Source organism: Mustela putorius, unplaced genomic scaffold (assembly GCF_011764305.1).
Source record: "Mustela putorius furo isolate JIRA1106 unplaced genomic scaffold, ASM1176430v1.1 tig00003896_pilon_pilon_pilon, whole genome shotgun sequence".
Lineage (NCBI taxonomy): Eukaryota > Metazoa > Chordata > Mammalia > Carnivora > Mustelidae > Mustela > Mustela putorius.
The window spans coordinates 7,552,171-7,571,162 of NW_025422045.1; the positions used below are offsets into that span (position 1 = coordinate 7,552,171).

The 18,992-nt window shown below is 37.2% G+C and overlaps 1 protein-coding gene across 9 annotated transcripts in view; it reads right to left on the minus strand.

Moving 5' to 3' along the window:
* Positions 1-18,992, minus strand: part of HERC1 (HECT and RLD domain containing E3 ubiquitin protein ligase family member 1) — a 186,960-nt gene that overhangs the window by 157,761 nt on the left and 10,207 nt on the right. Inside the window, exon 2 of one of the 9 annotated variants that reach the window (XM_013059541.2) lies at positions 13,554-13,647. The exons of the other annotated variants lie outside the window; for them this stretch is intronic. The gene's annotated coding sequence lies outside the window, so the exon portion shown is untranslated. The remainder of the gene's footprint in view (positions 1-13,553; positions 13,648-18,992) is intronic. 9 annotated transcript variants of the gene reach the window in all.

Below are 18,992 nucleotides of genomic sequence, written 5' to 3' on the forward strand. Positions count from 1 at the left end.
AGTCCAAACACTCTCTCCTCAGCTCCAGACCTGAATATCCACTGCTAACATGATATACCCACTAAGATGTTCCAAAGGAATCTTAAATTCAACATGCTGAAATCTGAACTTGTCATTCGCTCCTCTGCCACATCCGTACCTAAATAAATTTATGAAGTTCTAAATTAGTGAATTTAAAGATTCATAAAAGAAAGACACCAGTAAGGATATTTATCAAAAGCATTAATCAAAGAAGTGCAGGAGGAACACAGCCCATCTGGAAAGTACTCCAACTGAAAATTAAGTGCACTTGGGGCTTGGGTGATCCAGCCTTCCCCACCCAAGCCCCAAGTGCTTCCTTTCTAGAGGGCTTCATTAGGCTGACTGATTTTGGCTCTCATTAAATCAAAGAAATTTTCAGTGTTTAGCCGCACAAAATTAAACAGCTGATAAGAAGGAAAAGCTTTTTTTTTTTTTTTTTTGGTTATTATCCCTATTTACAAAGTGAGCATACTTAGAAAAAGAAGAGACCTGCTGAGTTTGCTGGCAAATTGTTTTGCTACATCAATAACGAGAACTAGTTAAATAAACCAGAAAGCAGACCTGCTTATTCAGCAAGGAAAGAACTACAGACAAAATCAAATCAAACTAATGGATTTTCGCTTGTATTCAAGAACCACCAATTCACAATCCTGATGAACCAGCTAAACGCTGGCAAAGAAAAAAAAAACTGCTGTTGTCTTGTTTTGTTTTGTTTAATTTACAGCAATGATTTATACCACTAAAAGCCAATTGTTCTTTTTTCCATTCATGGTCCAATGCACAAATCCAGATTTAATTACATACATAAATTACCAAATTCACCAATGAAAAGTAGGGTTGGAAAAAACGATGAAAGGACTGGAAAAGAAACCAAATAGCACTACCACTACCTTTCTAAAACTGAAATAAATGAAGCACAGTGAAGGATTTGAGCACGGGGGTAGACTAAATAGTACCTCCAAGTGAATTTATCAAATTATGAAGCTTTCTAACACTCTCTAGTTGAATAGAGCAATATAGTAACTAACATTCATGAGCACATTGAACACTGTGCTTTACATGTATTACCTTTACATGTATTACCTTATTTAATCTCAGAACAACTCCAAAATAAGTATTCTTATTATTCTGATTTGCAAGGAAAGGAAATGGAGGCACAGGGAGGCCAAATATAGTTTGCCCAAGGTCACCTTGCCAGCAATTGATAGAGTAAAGATTCAAACCAGAGCAGTCTGATACCCAATCACTTAACCACTACCAAATCATGCTGCCTCTTTCCACTGACATGGTGGTTTCACAAGTGCTAGATCACTCTCAATTTTAGAAAATTCAAAACCTCAGAAGGTTTGAATCAATCAATTGCCAACTCAGTTCATTCTCAGTCCTGTTGCTATGATAAAATTCATTCCTCCCAGCCACTCTCTCAAGATCACTAAGTCATTAAATTTCAACTGGGTAAAACAACAAAATAATTTTCACAGTCCTTATCAGAAATCTGCATGATAGAAATGCAAAGGACTGAGAAGAGCAAAACCATTTTGATAGAGAACAAAACTGAGGAATTTCCATTGTGTGACCTTAAGGCTTATTATAAAGCTACAGTAATCAAGACATCTGTATTGGTATCAAGACAGATCAACAGACCAGAACTGAAAGTCCAGAAACAGACCCACACATATATGGCCCCATTAATTTTTAACTAAAGTGCCAAGGCAGTTTAATGGGGAAAGGATAACCTCTCACAAAGGGTGCCAAAACAATTGTAAATACATATAGGAAAAACCTCAACCCTAATTTCACAACATATACAAAAATCAACTCAAAATGGTTCACAGACCTAAATGTAAGAGCTGAAACCATAAAACTCTCTAGAAGAGGGAAGCCTAGGTGGCTCAAAGGGTTAAGTGACCAACTCTTCATTTCGGCTCGGGTCATGATCCCAGGATCCTGAGACTGAGCCCTGCCTGCATCGGGCTCCATGCTGGGCGTGGAGCCTGCTTAAGATTCTCTCTCCCTCCCCCTCTGCACCGCAACCCCCCCAAGCACAAATGAGCAGTCTCTCTCTGGGTGGAGGGTGGAAGGTGGGGAAGAATCTTCAGAAGAAAATGCAGGAAAGAAATCTTAGTAGCCCTGGATTAGACAAATACTTCTTAAATAGGACTCAAAAAAATCAATACACTAGACTCTATCAAAATTAAAGTTTTGCTCTTCAAAAAGCACTGTTAGGAAAATGAAAGGCAAACACCAAACTGAAAGAAGCTATTTGCAAAACATGTATCTAACAAAGGACTTGTGAATACAGAAAAAGGACCCTTACAACTCAACAAAACATAATTTTTTTAAATAGACAAAAAATTTGGACATTTCACCAAAGTTATATAAGTGGCTAAATAAGCATAAATAGGATGCTCAATATTCATCATTAGAGAAATGCAAATTAAAACTATAGTGATACTATTTACAAACGCACTAAAGTAGCTAAATTTAAAGAAACAGACAATACCAAGTATGGCTGAGGATGTGAAGCAACTAGAACTCCCATAAACTGCTAGTGGTATGTAAAATTGAAAACTGTTTGGCAGTTAATTATAAAAAACTAAACATACCGTACTTACTATATATGCAGCAATATCACTCCTTAGAAATTTGCCCAGAAAAATGAAAACACATGACCACATAAAAACTTATATACCTCCAAGTCCAAAGCAGCTTTATTCATAATAGTAAAAAATTAGAAATACAAATGTCCATCAACAGATGAATAAACAGACAAATAATAGTAATTTACATACTCTGGCCTTCTCTTGTCCACTTAATGCCCTAAAGTTCAGAAACCTCTTTTTCTTTATAATATTTGTTCATTTTTCTTTCTTTTTTCTTTCTTTCTTTCTTTCTTTATTTAAATATCAACCATTTCTGTTCAGTGCTAAAGCTTAACTCATTATCACTACACAGATACTCCCAAATACATGCCTCTGGCCAGCACCTCTGCAATCTGTTTTCAAATGCCTGATGCTCAATACAATGTCATCGCTTCCCACCCTCAATTCACCATATCCAAAATTAACTTCACCATCACTTCCAGCTTCCCTAACTCCTCATGCTCCCTTCCCTCTCCCCTACAATACCTTATAAAACCAGCTCCTACTGATACATCACCCAAGTACCCAGAGTCAAAATGGTCCTATAATCTTTGACTAAGGCCTTTCCTTCACTCTTCAGACTCTTTTAAAAAACTCCCACTGGTCCCACCCTGCCTTTATAATCTGTCCTGGGAAACTGCAATGGGCTCCCAAGAAGTCTCCCCATTCCACTGTATCTGCCACCTCCTTCTACTAGATTAACCTTAAAGCTCAGGTCTAACCAGTTCATCATTGCCCATAAAGAAGTCAATGGCTCTACCATTTCCTTTGAAATTGAATACAAGCCATTGCTGGGGGCTTAAGTCCATCCAGAGGGAGCCAAGTTTGCCTTACAATTTCATCTTCCACAACTCCCCTAAATAAATCCCTCTCTTGAAAAAGCCAAACACTTCCCACCTCTGTGCTTTTGTGCATGCTATATACCTTGTAACGGACTACTCTCATTTATCTAATCTTTACCTGTCACAACCCTTATTTCTCCTTCAAAGGCCTATCTCAAAGTAGTTCCTCCATAAAGTCTTTCCTGTTTTAATCACTTTATTCACCAATACAGAATTCATCACTTCCTCCTTGGAACACTCAATTCTCATTAACACTTTGTTTACACATATTATAACATTTGTACCCTCTGCCTGATTCATTCTTTATGCACTTGTCTTCATTAACACTAACCCATTCACCAGACTTAAGCTTTTCAAAACTGGTACTCTGTATTGTCCCTCTTTTGTTCCTTTAAGCTCCTGTCATCCTACCTCTCTTGTTGCAGAGACTCAGGAACCCTCTGTAATAGATGAATTCTGATCTAATGAGGCTATAAAAAAAATTTTTTTAAGTACATAGCCCATGGGGGGGGCGGCTATAAGGATAAATCGAACAAGAGATTGCTTTCTGACTTTTTTGTTATAAGCTGAAACTTTGCCTGGAAAGAGATTTTTTTTAAGAAGATCCTCAAAATCCACTAAACCAAATCTTCCTACAAGAGCATTTTCAATATAACACTAATCTGCTTGCACATGTATAGTAATTTAATATGGGTTCCAGGGGCACCTGGGTGGCTCAGGGTTAAGCTTCTGCCTTTAGCTCAGGTCATGATCTCAGGGTCCTGTGATGGAGCTCCACATCAGGCTCTCTGCTCAGCAGGGAGGGTGCTTTTCCGCATCTCTCTCTCTCTCTCTGTCTGTCTCTCTGACTACTTGTGATCACTGCCAAATAAATAAATAAACTCTTAAAAAAATAAATAAATAAAATGGGTTCTGAGCTAGGCATTCTCTGTTTGACCCCAATCTCCCCACACAAACTTAATCTCTATCCTTCCTTCTATCTTCCCTCTGCTTTATACCTTTTGAGGCTGACCTCTGGGATTACACTGTCCAAACTCCCCTGGTTTCTAGGTGGGTCAGGCCAATGAGAGGCATTAGAAAGAAATCAGAGAATGAGAAGAAAAAGAAAGTGGTCCTTATTTCCCTGGCTCCCTCCCCACCTCAGAACCCTTTCCTCTACAGCCAGAGGTGCTATCCACTAGCGTGGCATTCATTGTTTCCGCTCTCATCAGGCTTCAGTTTTCCTCTTCTTGGCCCCATTGGCTTAAAAGTATCAGTGGCTTCCAGATAATGCTGGACCTTGGGAACTTCACTATCTTTTGTTGCTTTCTTTAACTCTACCCAAACCTCAATAACTACTCTATTTATTTCCTGCCAGGGCCCTGAGTGATATATAGCTCCCTGGGCTTAAAATTCTCCACTCTGCTTCCAAGGCTTACAATCCACTATTCCCTACAACCTATCAAATCTCCTCAGTAGTCCTCTGCTCTTGTCAGGCAGGCATCCCTCCCAATCCTTACCATCAATAAGTTGGAATGTATTCATCCCTACCTCTGCACCCTTAGTCATGCTGCTGCTCCCATAAATGCTCACCCTTCCTCTCTACCTAACAAATCCTATACTTCCTTCAGGTATTAATTCAGTTCCTACCACCACCACCCCCACCCAACACACACACACACACACACAATTAAGCCTGTTCTAATACCCTTAATCCAAATTATCTTTTCCATGTTGGAATTTCCATGTCTCTTACATGAAATACTTTGAAAACTGTAAAAATAAATGCTGGTATTACATTGTATACACTCCAATTGTTCACCACAAATCCCCCAAAGGGAAATAATTTGAACTATTTAAAGTTCCTTCTTTCTATATTCCATCATATAACTTAGTATAATATTAGAAATACAGTAACTCTCATTGGCAGAATGCAATAAACAAAAATACATCACTACAATGTTCTACTACCAAAAGTTTGTAGTAACTAGCTATAAGCAAATTAACTATGTATTTAATGATTCTGCTTTCAATGTAATGATTTCAAACTATGTCCACTAGCAACCTTGGGCAGTTTTTAGGATCAATGCACTTTTAAATGAAAGAATCTTCAGGAACAAAAGAGTAAAACAAGTTATACTACTTGCCAAGTTCAATAAGCTGTTATGCAAATAGATAAAATTAGTCCAGAAATACAAAGAGAATCAGCACATGCAGGATGCCTTTAAGTTGCAGCTGACTAGAGGCTATGAACCAGACAACACACTTCAACAACAATAGATTTTTGAGAGGCATAAAAAGGCCAGTGGTCTTCATCATAAATTGTAGAAAAAAATCTCCCCCTTCCTTAGAACCATCAATGTGCTGGCATCTAAAGACTAAGTCATGTCAATCGTAACATCTTCTGCTATATTTGTCCTCACTGAATTCCCAATGACATATCCAATTTATATTTCAAGAACTCATTCTTGGGGTGCCTGTGTGGCTCAGTCGTTAAGCGTCTGCCTTTGGCTCAGGTCATGATCCCAGTGTCCTGGGATCAATTCCTGCGTCAAGCTTTCTGCTCAGCCGGGAGTCTGCTTCTCCCTCTCCCTCTGCCTGCTCTCCCTGCGTGTACACTCTCTCTGTCAAATAAATTTAAAAATCCTTAAAAAAAAAAAAAAAAGAACTCATTCTTATGAGGCTCCTAAAATAAAAAATGGAGACATAGCTAAAATGCAAGAAAAGGGTAGTATGGCTAGCTCCTCACACAATCTCAGAATACATGAATATGATCTTGAGGAGAAAAAAAAACTTTAAAAGACTATATGAAAAAAAAAGAAAGACTATATGAAAGCTCTAATGGTATCAAAAGATATATAGGGGAGGGCTTAATAGTACCAAATGTTAACAAGTTTCAAAGTAACTTTTTTCTCTCTTCATCCAAAATGAACCACCTTCACTAATGAACTAAGGTCAGTCCTATATGCATATTAAAAAAAAAAAAAAAAAACCTCTGTAACTGTATGTTAATTTTTACCAAAGGCATTTCAGTTTATTAGTAGTAGGAACTTGACAAGAATGTGCAAATTTCTCCATAGTAGGAAGGTCAGCTACATACAAAGCACAGCCTCCTAGAGGACTCAGAACCCAGAAGAGGACAAGGATATGTGAAGAATTACAATACAACATGACAACGTTGCATAACAAAGTTATCCAGCAGGAACTAGGGATAATACTAAGGAAATGAGGAGAAGGACAAAGTAGACAAGACACAACCGACACCATAAAAGCTGAGTTAAAACATGAGGGCCTAAAACAGAAGAGCAATAAGTATCTGGTTTGTGAGAAGATAAATTTTAAGGATACTGAAAAGGTATACTTACTAAGACTAGGCTCAATCAGTATTTTCACACTGCAGTTTTAATTAAAAAATAAGACATTGCTTAAAGTAAGAATATCCCCTTCACTGCAGCCTTGTTCAGAATAGCAGAAAGAGAAAAAAGGTAAAAAACAAAAAGGGGAAACAACCTAAAGATGACAAAGAAGAAACGGGTTAAATGAATTATACACATACACTGGGAATCAAAGTAATCAACAAAATGAATGAGAAAGACCTATAATTATCAGGAACGTATTAAATTGGAATGATAACCATGATATATTATGTTAAAAATACATTAAGATGCAGACCAAGAAATTCCACTCCTAAGTATGTATCCAAAGAAACTAAAAGGAGGGACTCAAACAGATATTCATATTCCCATGTCCACAGCAGCATTATTCACAATAGCCCAAAGGCAGAAACAACCCTATGTCCATCAACAGATGAATGGATAAACAAAACATGTTACATATAGATATACAGAGGAATATACAGATTTACATACAATGGAATATTACCCAGTGATGAAAAGAAATGGAATTTTGATATATGTTACACAGATGGACCTTGAAAGCATTGTATTTAGTGAAACAAGCCAGACACAAGAACAAATCTATGATTCCCCCTTTATGAGGCACCAGAGATAGGGAAATTCACAGATAAAGTACAAAAGAGGCTGTGGGGGAGAGGTAGAGGGAATTATTTTTTAATGGATACAGAGTTTTTGCTGGGGATGATGAAAAAGTTTTGGATATAGACAGCAGTGATGGTTAAACAAGATTATAAACACATTTAATGCCAGTGCATTGTATACTTCACAAATGGCTCAAATGATGTTATTTTACTATAATAAAAAAAAAAAAAAGATTTAGAAACTCTGTAGTATCTCCATTTGTGTAAAAAGATAAAAATGAGATAATATATATGAATGCATGACTGGAGGGGTTAAGAACTTCTGAAACAAAGAAACTGGTAACAGTTAATTCTAGAAAAAATTGGAAAGTGGAAATAGAACATGAATGGGACACATGCATTTTGCTGGGACCTCCTTTGTTATCATGTGAGTTTCTTACTATGTACATATATTAAGAATTTTTTTTATTAAAAAAAGAGAAGAATTATCCATGTAAGGATACTCGTCCCACACATGCCACTGGAAAAGGTTGTGGGAGAAATTATTTTCAAACAATCTCAAATACCACCCCTAGATTACTTACTAGTTACAAAGGGGGAAAAAAATGTGCATTTACAATGAGGTGATCTAGCAGTAGTCACCACATTAAACAAGTGATCAAACTTAGCATCACCTGAATGGATAAAGAAGATGTGGTGTATATATATACAATGGAATACTATGCAACCGTCAAAAGAAATGAAATCTTGCCATTTGCAATGACATGGATGAACTAGAGGGTATTATGCTAAGTGAAATAAGTTAATCAGAGAAAGACAATTATCATATGATATCGCTGATATGAGGAAGCTGAGAGGCAACATGGGGGTTTGGAGAGTAGGAAAGGAATAAATAAAACAAGATGGGATTGGGAGGGAGACAAACCATAAGAGACTCTTAATCTCACAAAACAAACTGAGGGTTGCCGGTGGGGGGCGGGGAGGGGGTTAGGGAGAGGGTAGTTGGGTTATGGACATTGGGGAAGGTATGTGCTATGGTGAGTGCTGTGAAGTGTAAACCTGGCAATTTACAGACCTATACCCCTGGGGCTAATAATACATTGTATGTTAATTTTTAAAAATTAGCATCACCTAAAATGGGGGAAAAAATGGCATTAAGTGCTCCTGAGGTGATAGAAGTACACAGCATCTATACAGTGCTCATGCAATTAATATTTAACCTGAATATACAATCTTAAAGAAACAATCAGTTAATTCAGATTGCAGGGCATTATATAAGACAAATGGCTTAGATTCTTCACTAAAGTTAATGTCACTTAAAAAAAAAGGCAGAGGATGGTTCTAGATTAAAAGAGACTAAAGAGAAATAAAACCTAAAAGCAATATACCAATGTGACTGCATCTGATCAGAAAAAAAGTTACAAAAAATACTTCATATCAGATGATAATGAATTCAGGTTATTTTCCTTAGGTATGACCAAGGTATGAAGCTGTGTTGAAGAATATCCTTATTTTTGGGGCGCCTGGGTGGCTCAGTGGGTTAAGCCGCTGCCTTCGGCTCAGGTCATGATCTCGGGGTCCTGGGATCGAGTCCCGCATCGGGCTCTCTGCTCAGCAGGGAGCCTGCTTCCCTCTCTCTCTCTGCCTGCCTCTCTGCCTACTTGTGATCTCTCTCTCTCTGTCAAATAAATAAATAAAATCTTTAAAAAAAAAAAAAAAGGATATCCTTATTTTTAAGAGACATATACTCGAAGTATGCAGAGCAAGTATCTTGGTGACTATAACCTCCTCTCACTTAAAACAAAGTGTGTGTGTGTGCGTGTGTGTGTGTTAAGAGAAAAGAAAAAAGCAAGTGCAGCAAAATGTTACAATTTTTGAAACAAGGTGAAAAGTACATGGGTGTTTACTGTACTATTCTTCAACTTTTCCACAGATTTGAGAAATTTTCTAAATAAAAGTCTGGGGAGGAACTGATCAGGAACAACTGAACCCCAATGACATAAAGAAGAAAGAAAAAAGATTATCTTTTACCAAAAAAGTCTACAATAGAGTTAAATAATGAGTATTATTTTTCCATAATTAACCATGTCCCTCCTGATGGAGCATATGTAATAAATTCATTTATTCCCAGGAGTATCCATAGCAAGCAAATCTCATGTTTAATTTCCTTGCTACATAAATCATTTTTCTTTAAGCAATTACAGTGATATCTCTATAAATTCAAGAGTTAGATTTGAAGTCTTACTCAAAAAGCAGAAAAAAAAACTCCCATAAATAATAACACTAAGTTGCCTATTTTTCCTAGAAGGAAAATAAAAGCGAGACAGCAAGATGACAAGTTTACTTAAGTATGTGCTTTATACAAACTGCACAAAGGAAGCTAAAAGGTAGGGAATAGCTTGGGCTCAAAAAAAAAAAAAAAAAGGAAAAGAGAAGGCATAACTTTCCATCTCTTAAATCTTCAACCCACATATTCATTGTTTTAAAACAGTATGAATTCCTATATCTAGGAAAAACTCTATTACAACATGACTGGGTGTAAATTACAGCAGGGAAAATCCACATAACAAAATTGATTTAGAAGTGAGTTTAGCTATCTGAATATGTGTTATGTCTTAAGAATTCACTTATAAACAAAACAATGAAGTCACACTATGAAGACCTGACTCAGAAAGAAACGAAAAGAAAGCTTGTCTTATTCCTCATCTTCAATCCTTCTTCCCTCCTAAAAATCTCTCAGACTGACAGAAAATACAAGAATTTGAAAATAAATCCATCCCTGCGGAACTAACCCAGCTGTAAGTTTATTATACATACACTTCTGTATATCTATATTTTGATATGAAGTGTTTAAAACATTTTTTAATGGAAAAAAAACTTTAATGAGGAACGCCTGGGTACCTCAGTTGGTTAAGCATCTGCCTTAGGCTCAGGTCATGATCCCAAGGTCCTGGGATCAAGCCTCACATCAGGTTCCCTGCTCAGTGGGGAATCCACTTCTCCGTGTCTCTGCCCTTCCCCCGACTCATGTTTGCTCACACATTCTCTAATAAATAAAATATTGTTAGAAAATTTTTCTTTTAAATTTTAATGAAATACCTAAGCTCAAGTCTAACAAACATGTAAAGGACCTAAATGCTAAAAATTACAAGACACACAGATGAAAGAAATCGAAGGAGATCTAAATAAATGGAGAAATATACTATGTTCCTAGATTGGAAGACTACATATGCAAATATCAGTTCTCCTCCAAATTGATCAACAAATTTAATGCAATACTATATTTAAGCTTATTTTTTTAAGATTTTACTTTTATAATGTAATCTCTACCCCCAACATGGGGCTCAAAAGCATGACCCGATATCAAGAGTTCCATGCTCTACTGACTGACCCAGCCAGCCACCCTTAGACAAGCATATTTTAAAACCATATAGAAAGGAAAAGATCCTAGCTAGCTAAAATTTTAAGTATTACCATCAACTTAGAACCAACAAGAAAATACTGAGAGATGTAAATAAAATATAACCCAATCCTCAAAAAGAACACTATTTTTAAAATAAGACCACCCCCAAAATCTGCTTGGGCAAAGAGAGTGATTAACAAAGCAAATTACTAGATGCCATCAATAATACAGAAAGCAAGATCTGCTGGAGAACTGACTTCAAGTACAAAACCATTCCACAGGGGCATCTGGGTGGCTCAGTGGGTTAAAGCCTCTGCTTTCGGCTCAAGTCATGATCTCAGGGTCCTCGGATGGAGACCCTTATCAGGCTCTCTGCTCAGCGGGGAGCCTGCTTCCTGCCTCTCTCTCTGCCTGGCGATTTACAGACCTATACCCCTGAGGTATAGGTATACCCCTTGTGATCTCTGTCAAATAAATAAATAAAATATTTTTTTAAAAAAATTCCACAACACAACAGACTCCTTTCCTCTCCCTACTACTCCAAAAGCGCAGATAATCAGATGGTTTTATACACACCCACTCATACACACTAAAAGAGCCCATATAGGGCGCCTGGGTGGCTCAGTGGGTTAAGCCGCTGCCTTCGGCTCAGGTCATGATCTCAGGGTCCTGGGATCGAGTCCCGCATCGGGCTCTCTGCTCAGCAGGGAGCCTGCTTCCTCCTCTCTCTCTCTGCCTGCCTCTCTGCCTACTTGTGATCTCTCTCTGTCAAATAAATAAAATAAAATCTTCACAGAAAAAAAAATAAATAAATAAATAAATAAAAAATAAAAGAGCCCATATAATACAATGCTCCAAAAGAGCCACGCTTTATTCTTCTTAATGCTTACCTGAACATTAAGGTCTGAGTTACTTATCTTTTCATCCACTATAATGTGAAAATAAGTGCCCCCACCAATTCTACAATAAAATGAAGCTTTATACTACTCATTGCCACCTTCAGTTAACCTAATCCCAATCAGGATTCGCCCAGCCTTTACTAACAGGTCAGCCATGAAAGTATGTGTGTGCTATAGCTATACAGCCCAGTCTGCCTAGGATATTACCATTTTATGCCAGTCGTCTTGCATGCACCCTTTTACCATGGTAGAGGCAAAAGACCAAGCTTCTATAGTCTCTTTAAGAATACAGTATTTCAGGGGCGCCTGGGTGGCTCAGTGGGTTAAGCCACTGCCTTCGGCTCAGGTCATGATCTCAGGGTCCTGGGATCGAGTCCCGCATCGGGCTCTCTGCTCAGCAGGGAGCCTGTTTCCTCCTCTCTCTCTCTCTCTGCCTGCCTCTCTGCCTACTTGTGATCTCTCTCTGTCAAATAAATAAATAAAAATCTTTAAAAAAAAAAAAAAAGAATACAGTATTTCAGGGATGCCTGGGTGGCTCAGTTGGTTGGACGACTGCCTTCGGCTCAGGTCATGATCCCGGAGTCCCAGGATCGAATCCCACATCGGGCTCCCAGCTCCATGGGGAGTCTGCTTCTCCCTCTGACCTTCTCCTCGCTCGTGCTCTCTCTCACTGTCTCTCTCTCTCTCAAATAAATAAATAAAATCTTTAAAAAAAAAAAAAAGAATACACTATTTCAAATTATAAAACAATATGTATAGAATTTTGAAAAAAAAAAACAAAACTCCCTATATGTATAAAGATGTAGAAAAAAATCTGGAGAACTACACATTAGAATTTAACAGTGGTTAATCTGCAGAGTTGAATGGTTTTTACCTTTTGCTTTGTATTTCCCTATGCTGTCTAAAAAAAATTTTTTTTTACAATTGCATATACTACCTTTTATACTTAGGAGAAAATTATTTCCACTCATTAAAATGCAGCTTTCTTTCTGATCCAAATCCTCATTTCAAAAGCACACTCTATTAATTAATATATTTTATTCATCAAAAACTGAGGCAATGTGATATATATGTGTATATACATATATGTATATATAGATAGATAGATAGATATGCATACACGCGTGCACACACACAAATATACTCTAGGACACTTTAGCTTTTAAGATGCAGAAAATCTCATGAGGAATTTGAGAGGCGGGATGGGGGGTCCTGGAGGCAGGGAAGTAAAAAATGAAACAAGATGGAACCAGGCAGGGAGATAAACCATAAGAGACTCTTCATCTCAAGAAACAAACTGAGGGTGCTGGGGAGTAGGGGGAGGGATGGGGCGGCTGGGTGATGGACACTGGGGAGGGTATGTGTTACGGTGAGCACTGTGAATTGTGTAAGACTAATGATTCACAGACCTGTACCCCTGAAACAAATAATATATTTGTTACTAAATAATAATAAAACAAATAATATATTTGTTACTAAAAAAAAATGCAGAAAATCCAAATTCAAGAACCCATCTTACTGTGGAAAATATAGTACCTATCTCCCTTTCAGAGTTGTTTAGAGATCAAAAAAGGATCCATGTGAAAGTACTTTAATGCAATACACTAATGTGCACTATTATTATAACTATAAGCACATGAAAAACTAAACTCCTATTTCGTATCTAAAGTAAAGGAGTCTTACTGGAGTTCCAATTCCCTTCTGGTATTAACAGTGTCCTCTTAGCTCAGCCTTCTACTTACATCTAATCTATGTCTTTGGCAAGTATACCTTTTTTATGGATAATCGTTTCCGGGTTTCCACGTTTTCTATCTTCACTAGGACAGAGCCAGCTCTCCAATTCTTCTCTTATGGCTCTGACTGCCTGAAAGTGAAAGAAAATATGTCTGTTCCCTCCAAACAGATGTTAAAATCTTCTTTTAATCTGATTTCTATTTTATGATCTGCCATATGTTGCAATATAGAGTAGTGGGAAGGCACATGGACTCTGAAGCCAGACTACCTAGGTTCAGAACCAGGTTCTGCTGTGTCACCAACTCTGCAATGTAACCTTGAATTTGTGAGCCTCAATTTGCTCATCCGTAAAACTGAGGTAACAACAGTACATCAGTGCATAAAGATGTTAAACAGTGGTAAAAAAAAAAACAGTGCCTGACATATAGTAAATATTAATTATGACTTAAATCCTTTTCTAATACTGCTTCTCTAAAAGTATAATGCTTACAGGCTAAGATAAAACAAGCAAACAACATATGTCTCTTGCTTTTTTCTTACTGAAAAGTGTCTCCTTTTTTTTTAAGATTTTATTTATTTAATTGACAGAGATCACCTAGTAGGCAGAGAGGCAGGCAGAGAGAGGGAGGAAGCAGGCTTTTTATGAAAAGAAATACCTGAAATTTACAAATTAAAAATATGTCTATGCTTAGGAATTGGTTCAAGAGAATCCAAGGATTAGGGGTGGAGTGGTAGTGAAAAGAAATAGAGAGGAAACAAGACTGCCTATAATTCCTGAAGCTCAGTTATGAGGACATGGAAGCTCTTTATACTATTCTTTGTTTTATAATAACATGTTTAAAATACTTTGTAACAAAAAGGTGGTGTTGTTTTTTTTTTTAATGCTGTCTGAGAATTGAATTACCTGCCTAGGACTGCAAATAGTGTCTACATATTCCCACAACAGACTAATGCACAGTCAGGCATAAGTGAATATAAATTTTCCATGATCAAATTATATTTATTAAGTGCTAGAAGAAGTCATTTGACATGAATTTCACTAACACTAACTCTTCAATAATGACCGTTCTTTGCAAGCCTGTTTCTAGCTAACCAATTTATGGCTATGAAAAAAAATATAGTGTTTCAGTATACTTTAGTTCTATTTATTAAATAAAGCAACAGTCACAAAAAATTTGCAGACAATATTGCAGAGTCATCACTATCTTTCTAGTCCTAGTGGCCTACGGTACTTCTGGAATTTATCATTAGCAGACTTATTGCATAAGTGCACCAGTTCACTGAGCTCCTAAAGAACTAGTTTTATCTTGTGTATGAAAACACTTTCCTGCCTTCCTACTCTGAAATAAAGAGCCAAACCAACAGATGGCACACCAAGAGGGAAGGGGTGGTGATAAGGAGACAGTTTAAGAGAGCACCAGGGAAAAAGAAAATAACAGAGAACTGAAAGATAAAAGAATTTAAGAATATAAAATATTCAGCAATTCCTTAGATTTTTGTAGATCAGAGTCACATTCTATCACTCAACTACTTTAAAGTAAACTGATTCTGTGAATTTGCATCTCACTTTATTCCCTTTTACAGTGTACCTTTAAGAATTCTGAAAAGTCCCTCTTAATATCTCAGACCAATTTAAGTTAACCAAAAACAATTCAAACTATTTCAAAATAAACAAGGGGATCAGGAGACCTACTGAACTTTTATCAGCATTTCACTACTGCTATACATTCACACCAGCCTTTTCAGAAGCTACCAAACTTTTTTTACCTCTAAAAAGTAAAGCACTCCACCTCTATCCTAATCTATAATACAATCAAAAAAACATCAACATTACTGCAGTCTAAGTGGTAGAAGGTTTTCATTAAAACATTAGTTTAAAAAACATTACAAGAGGGTTGCAATTAGCACTATAACTTTAATCTAAATTACATTTCTTAAAAACAGCTAGGCTTTCAGTATAACATTAAGAACATGCCAATTACAACAGGCCACCTTTGCCCATTCATCATGCCAAGTTATCTTCTGCTTCCAGATTAAGCAATTTCTAATCACCTATTTAAGAGATCAAGCCCAATAACACCATACAATGCAAAAGTCCAGGGGCACCTGGATGGCCGAGTCAGTTAGCAGCTGCCTTCAACTCGGGTCATAATCCCAGGATCCTGAGGTTGAGCTCTACAAAATAGGGCTCCCTGCTCAGCGGGGAGTCGGCTTCTCCCTCTCCCCACCCCATCCCGTTCACTTGTGTTCTCTCTCAAATAAATAAAACCTTAAAAAAAAAAATGCGGAAGTCCACCACTCACACATACACTGGCAGTTTTGCAAAGAAATAGCAACTTCCTTTATGACTAGAGAACCTAATAAAAGAAGGTCTAGCAAGTAGAGGTTATTCAAAGGCTCATTCCTCAAAGCTACCTCTTCTCTGTCAAGCTTGTCATATATCAGAATTATCTACCCTGTCTTTCTCACAGAGGTATTATGAAGATCAACTGAGAAAATGGTTACCCAAATACTTTGCAAACTAGAAGCCATATACACTACACAAATATATACATGTGTAGACATATGTACACACACACACACAAATGTAAGTCATTACTATTTCCCTACCTGATTGTACTCTAGACAGTTTACAGAGTAAACCTGTTCCTTAATATGATTAAGTTTCAAGGTCTACCAAGAAAAATTTCATATTCCAGGGCATAAAGATCAACTAATATTTACCTTCCTATGACAATATCCAATCCTTATAACAATTATTGTTCTCTTCTAAAATCTATTTCCCCTCTTTGGCAGAACAGAACTAGAAACATTTTTTTTTTTTAAGATTTTTTTTTTTTTAATTTATTTGACAGAGATCACAAGTATGCAGAGAGGCAGGCAGAGACGGGGGGAAGCAGGCTCCCCACCAAGCAGAGAGCCCAATTTGGGGATCGATCCCAAGACCCTGGGATCATGACCTGAGCCGAAGGCAGAGGGTTAACCTACTGAGCCACCCAGGTGCCCCTTGACCTAGAAATATTCTTTAGAATTCAAAGCAACATGTGGCACCTAAACTCAGTCTGTCACAATGAGTTCCTCAACACCTATGTAGAATGGTCTTGACCAAATATTAGTTGGATAGGATTTTATTTTTCTTAAAGATTTATTTATTTATGAGAGAGAGAGCATGTGCACACACATGAGCAGGGGGACAGCAGAGGGAAGAAGGGAGGGCAGGGAGATGGGGGGAAAGAGAGAGAGAGAAAATCTTAAGCAAATTCCCTGCTGAATGCAGAGCCCCAACAGGGTTCCATCTCATGACCCTGAAATCATGACCTGAGATGAAATCAAAGAGTCTGATGCTCAATGGACTGAGCCACCCAGGTACCTCAGGGGGACAGAATTTTAGATCAGCCAAAACCATCACATTGAGGTTTGCCATTTCCAGACTCTGCCCCCAACAGTTCTGCCAACACCTCCCTTTGTTACAGAATTCTAATTCATGTTCCCATCACCTGCTAGCTGTGCCATCTTGGGCTACTTAACCTCTCTGTACTTCAATTTCCTTCTCTGCAAAATAAACAGGTTAAATGTGGTTTTGTTTTTTTTTTTTTTTTTTTTTAGTTCTGTTTAGCTCTAAGACTATAGGGTTTGTTTGCTTGTTTGTTTGTTTAAGATTTTATTTATTTATTTGACAGAGAGAGAAATCACAAGTAGGCAGAGAGGCAGGCAGAGAGAAAGCAGGCTCCCTGCTGAGCAGAAAGCGCTATGTAGGGCTCCACCCCAGGACCCTGAGATCATGACCTGACCTGAAGGCAGTGGCTTAACCCACTGAGCCACCCAGGTGCCCCAAAATGTGGTTTAAATAATTAACAATTCGACCATATTTAACTGTGGTTTAATAATAGATACAAGTACTTTCAGAGAAAGATAATTATCATATGATCTCACTCTTATGTGGAATTTACGGAACAAAACAGAGGATCATAGGGGGAGAGGAAAAAATAAAACGACAAAATCAGAGAGGAATACAAACCCTAAGAACTCTTAATCATAGGAAACAAACGGAGGGTTGCTGGAGGAAAGGGAGTGGGGGTATGGGGTAACCGGGTAATGGACATTATGGAGGGCACATGATGTAATGAGAACTGACTGTTACATAAGACTGATGAACCAAAAAAAAAAAAAAAAAAAAGAAAAAAGAAAAAGACTGATGAATCAATAATACATTACATGTTAATTAATTCAATAAACAAATAAATAACAGAAAAAAGTACTTAGAATAATATCTGGTGCACAGTAAACGTTTAATAAATGTTACCCAGTATTATTCCTTTATATGCACATCTGCCTACTCCACCACACCACCTTTACTAAATTACATAAATCTATCATTCTCCATCATTTCTTCTTTTTAAAAGAATGAACAATGTTGAGAAAATGTTGAGAAACTATGTTGAGACAATGTTGAGAAACTATGACCATATTTCATTACATATGATTGGATACTTGATTGTATAAGAAAATTCAATGATAACTTCTGTAAAACACTTCTGCTTTTCAATTATATTAACACATAGACAATATAATCTTTCTAGTTCTAGATTAGGTTATCCTATATTACTAATACTATCAGCAAAGCTGCCTACTTGAATTGTATCACATAAAACTGCCCATTGCCTATGACCCAACAATTTTACAGTATAGTAACTAACACTACAAAAGGTCTTAAAACATGGCAAAACTTAAAAGAGCTTCTAAAAATGCTGCTATAGTTTAAGGAAAAAACAAAACAAAACACTTGGACAACAACAATGTATATCCCCAAAATCAAAATCCATAGACTTTAAATCAAGAGCTTAAAGTGAGAACAAATAGCTTTCCAGGGTAAGAGGAAATATTACTATTCTATTAACATCACTACCATTATATTTAGAGAACAAGCAAACCCTGCAAGAACCACAAGAGCTCAACTCCAAGTTAATTTTTTATATATTACTTAGCACAGCCTATGCACAATTACATGCTCTTGACAATGTTTTAAATTCTAAATCTTAACATTTCATATGTGAGAAACCAATGCAAAAAAATTCATGCTGTTTAACTGATTAATAGTTCTCCTTCAGGGATATCTGGGTGGTTCAGTCAATCCAGCATCAGACTCTGATTTTGTCTCAGGTCATGATCTCAGGATCGTGAGAACAAGCCCCACATCCAGCTCTGTGAGGGACTTGGAACCTGCTTGGGATGCTCTCTCTCCCTCTCTTCCTACTTCCTCCCCCAGCCTCCCTCCCGAGTTTGTGTTCATTCTCTCTCTCTAAAATAAATAAATCTTTAAAAAGAAACATGGTTCTCCATTTGGCACAAAACATTACAAAGGTAGAATTATTTAATCTAATATAGAGACCATTTTACTCCATGGTCAAGTTCCTAGAGCTGTATTCCTGGCTTACTATGTACCAGGGAATTTTAGAAGCACTGGAATGAATAAAA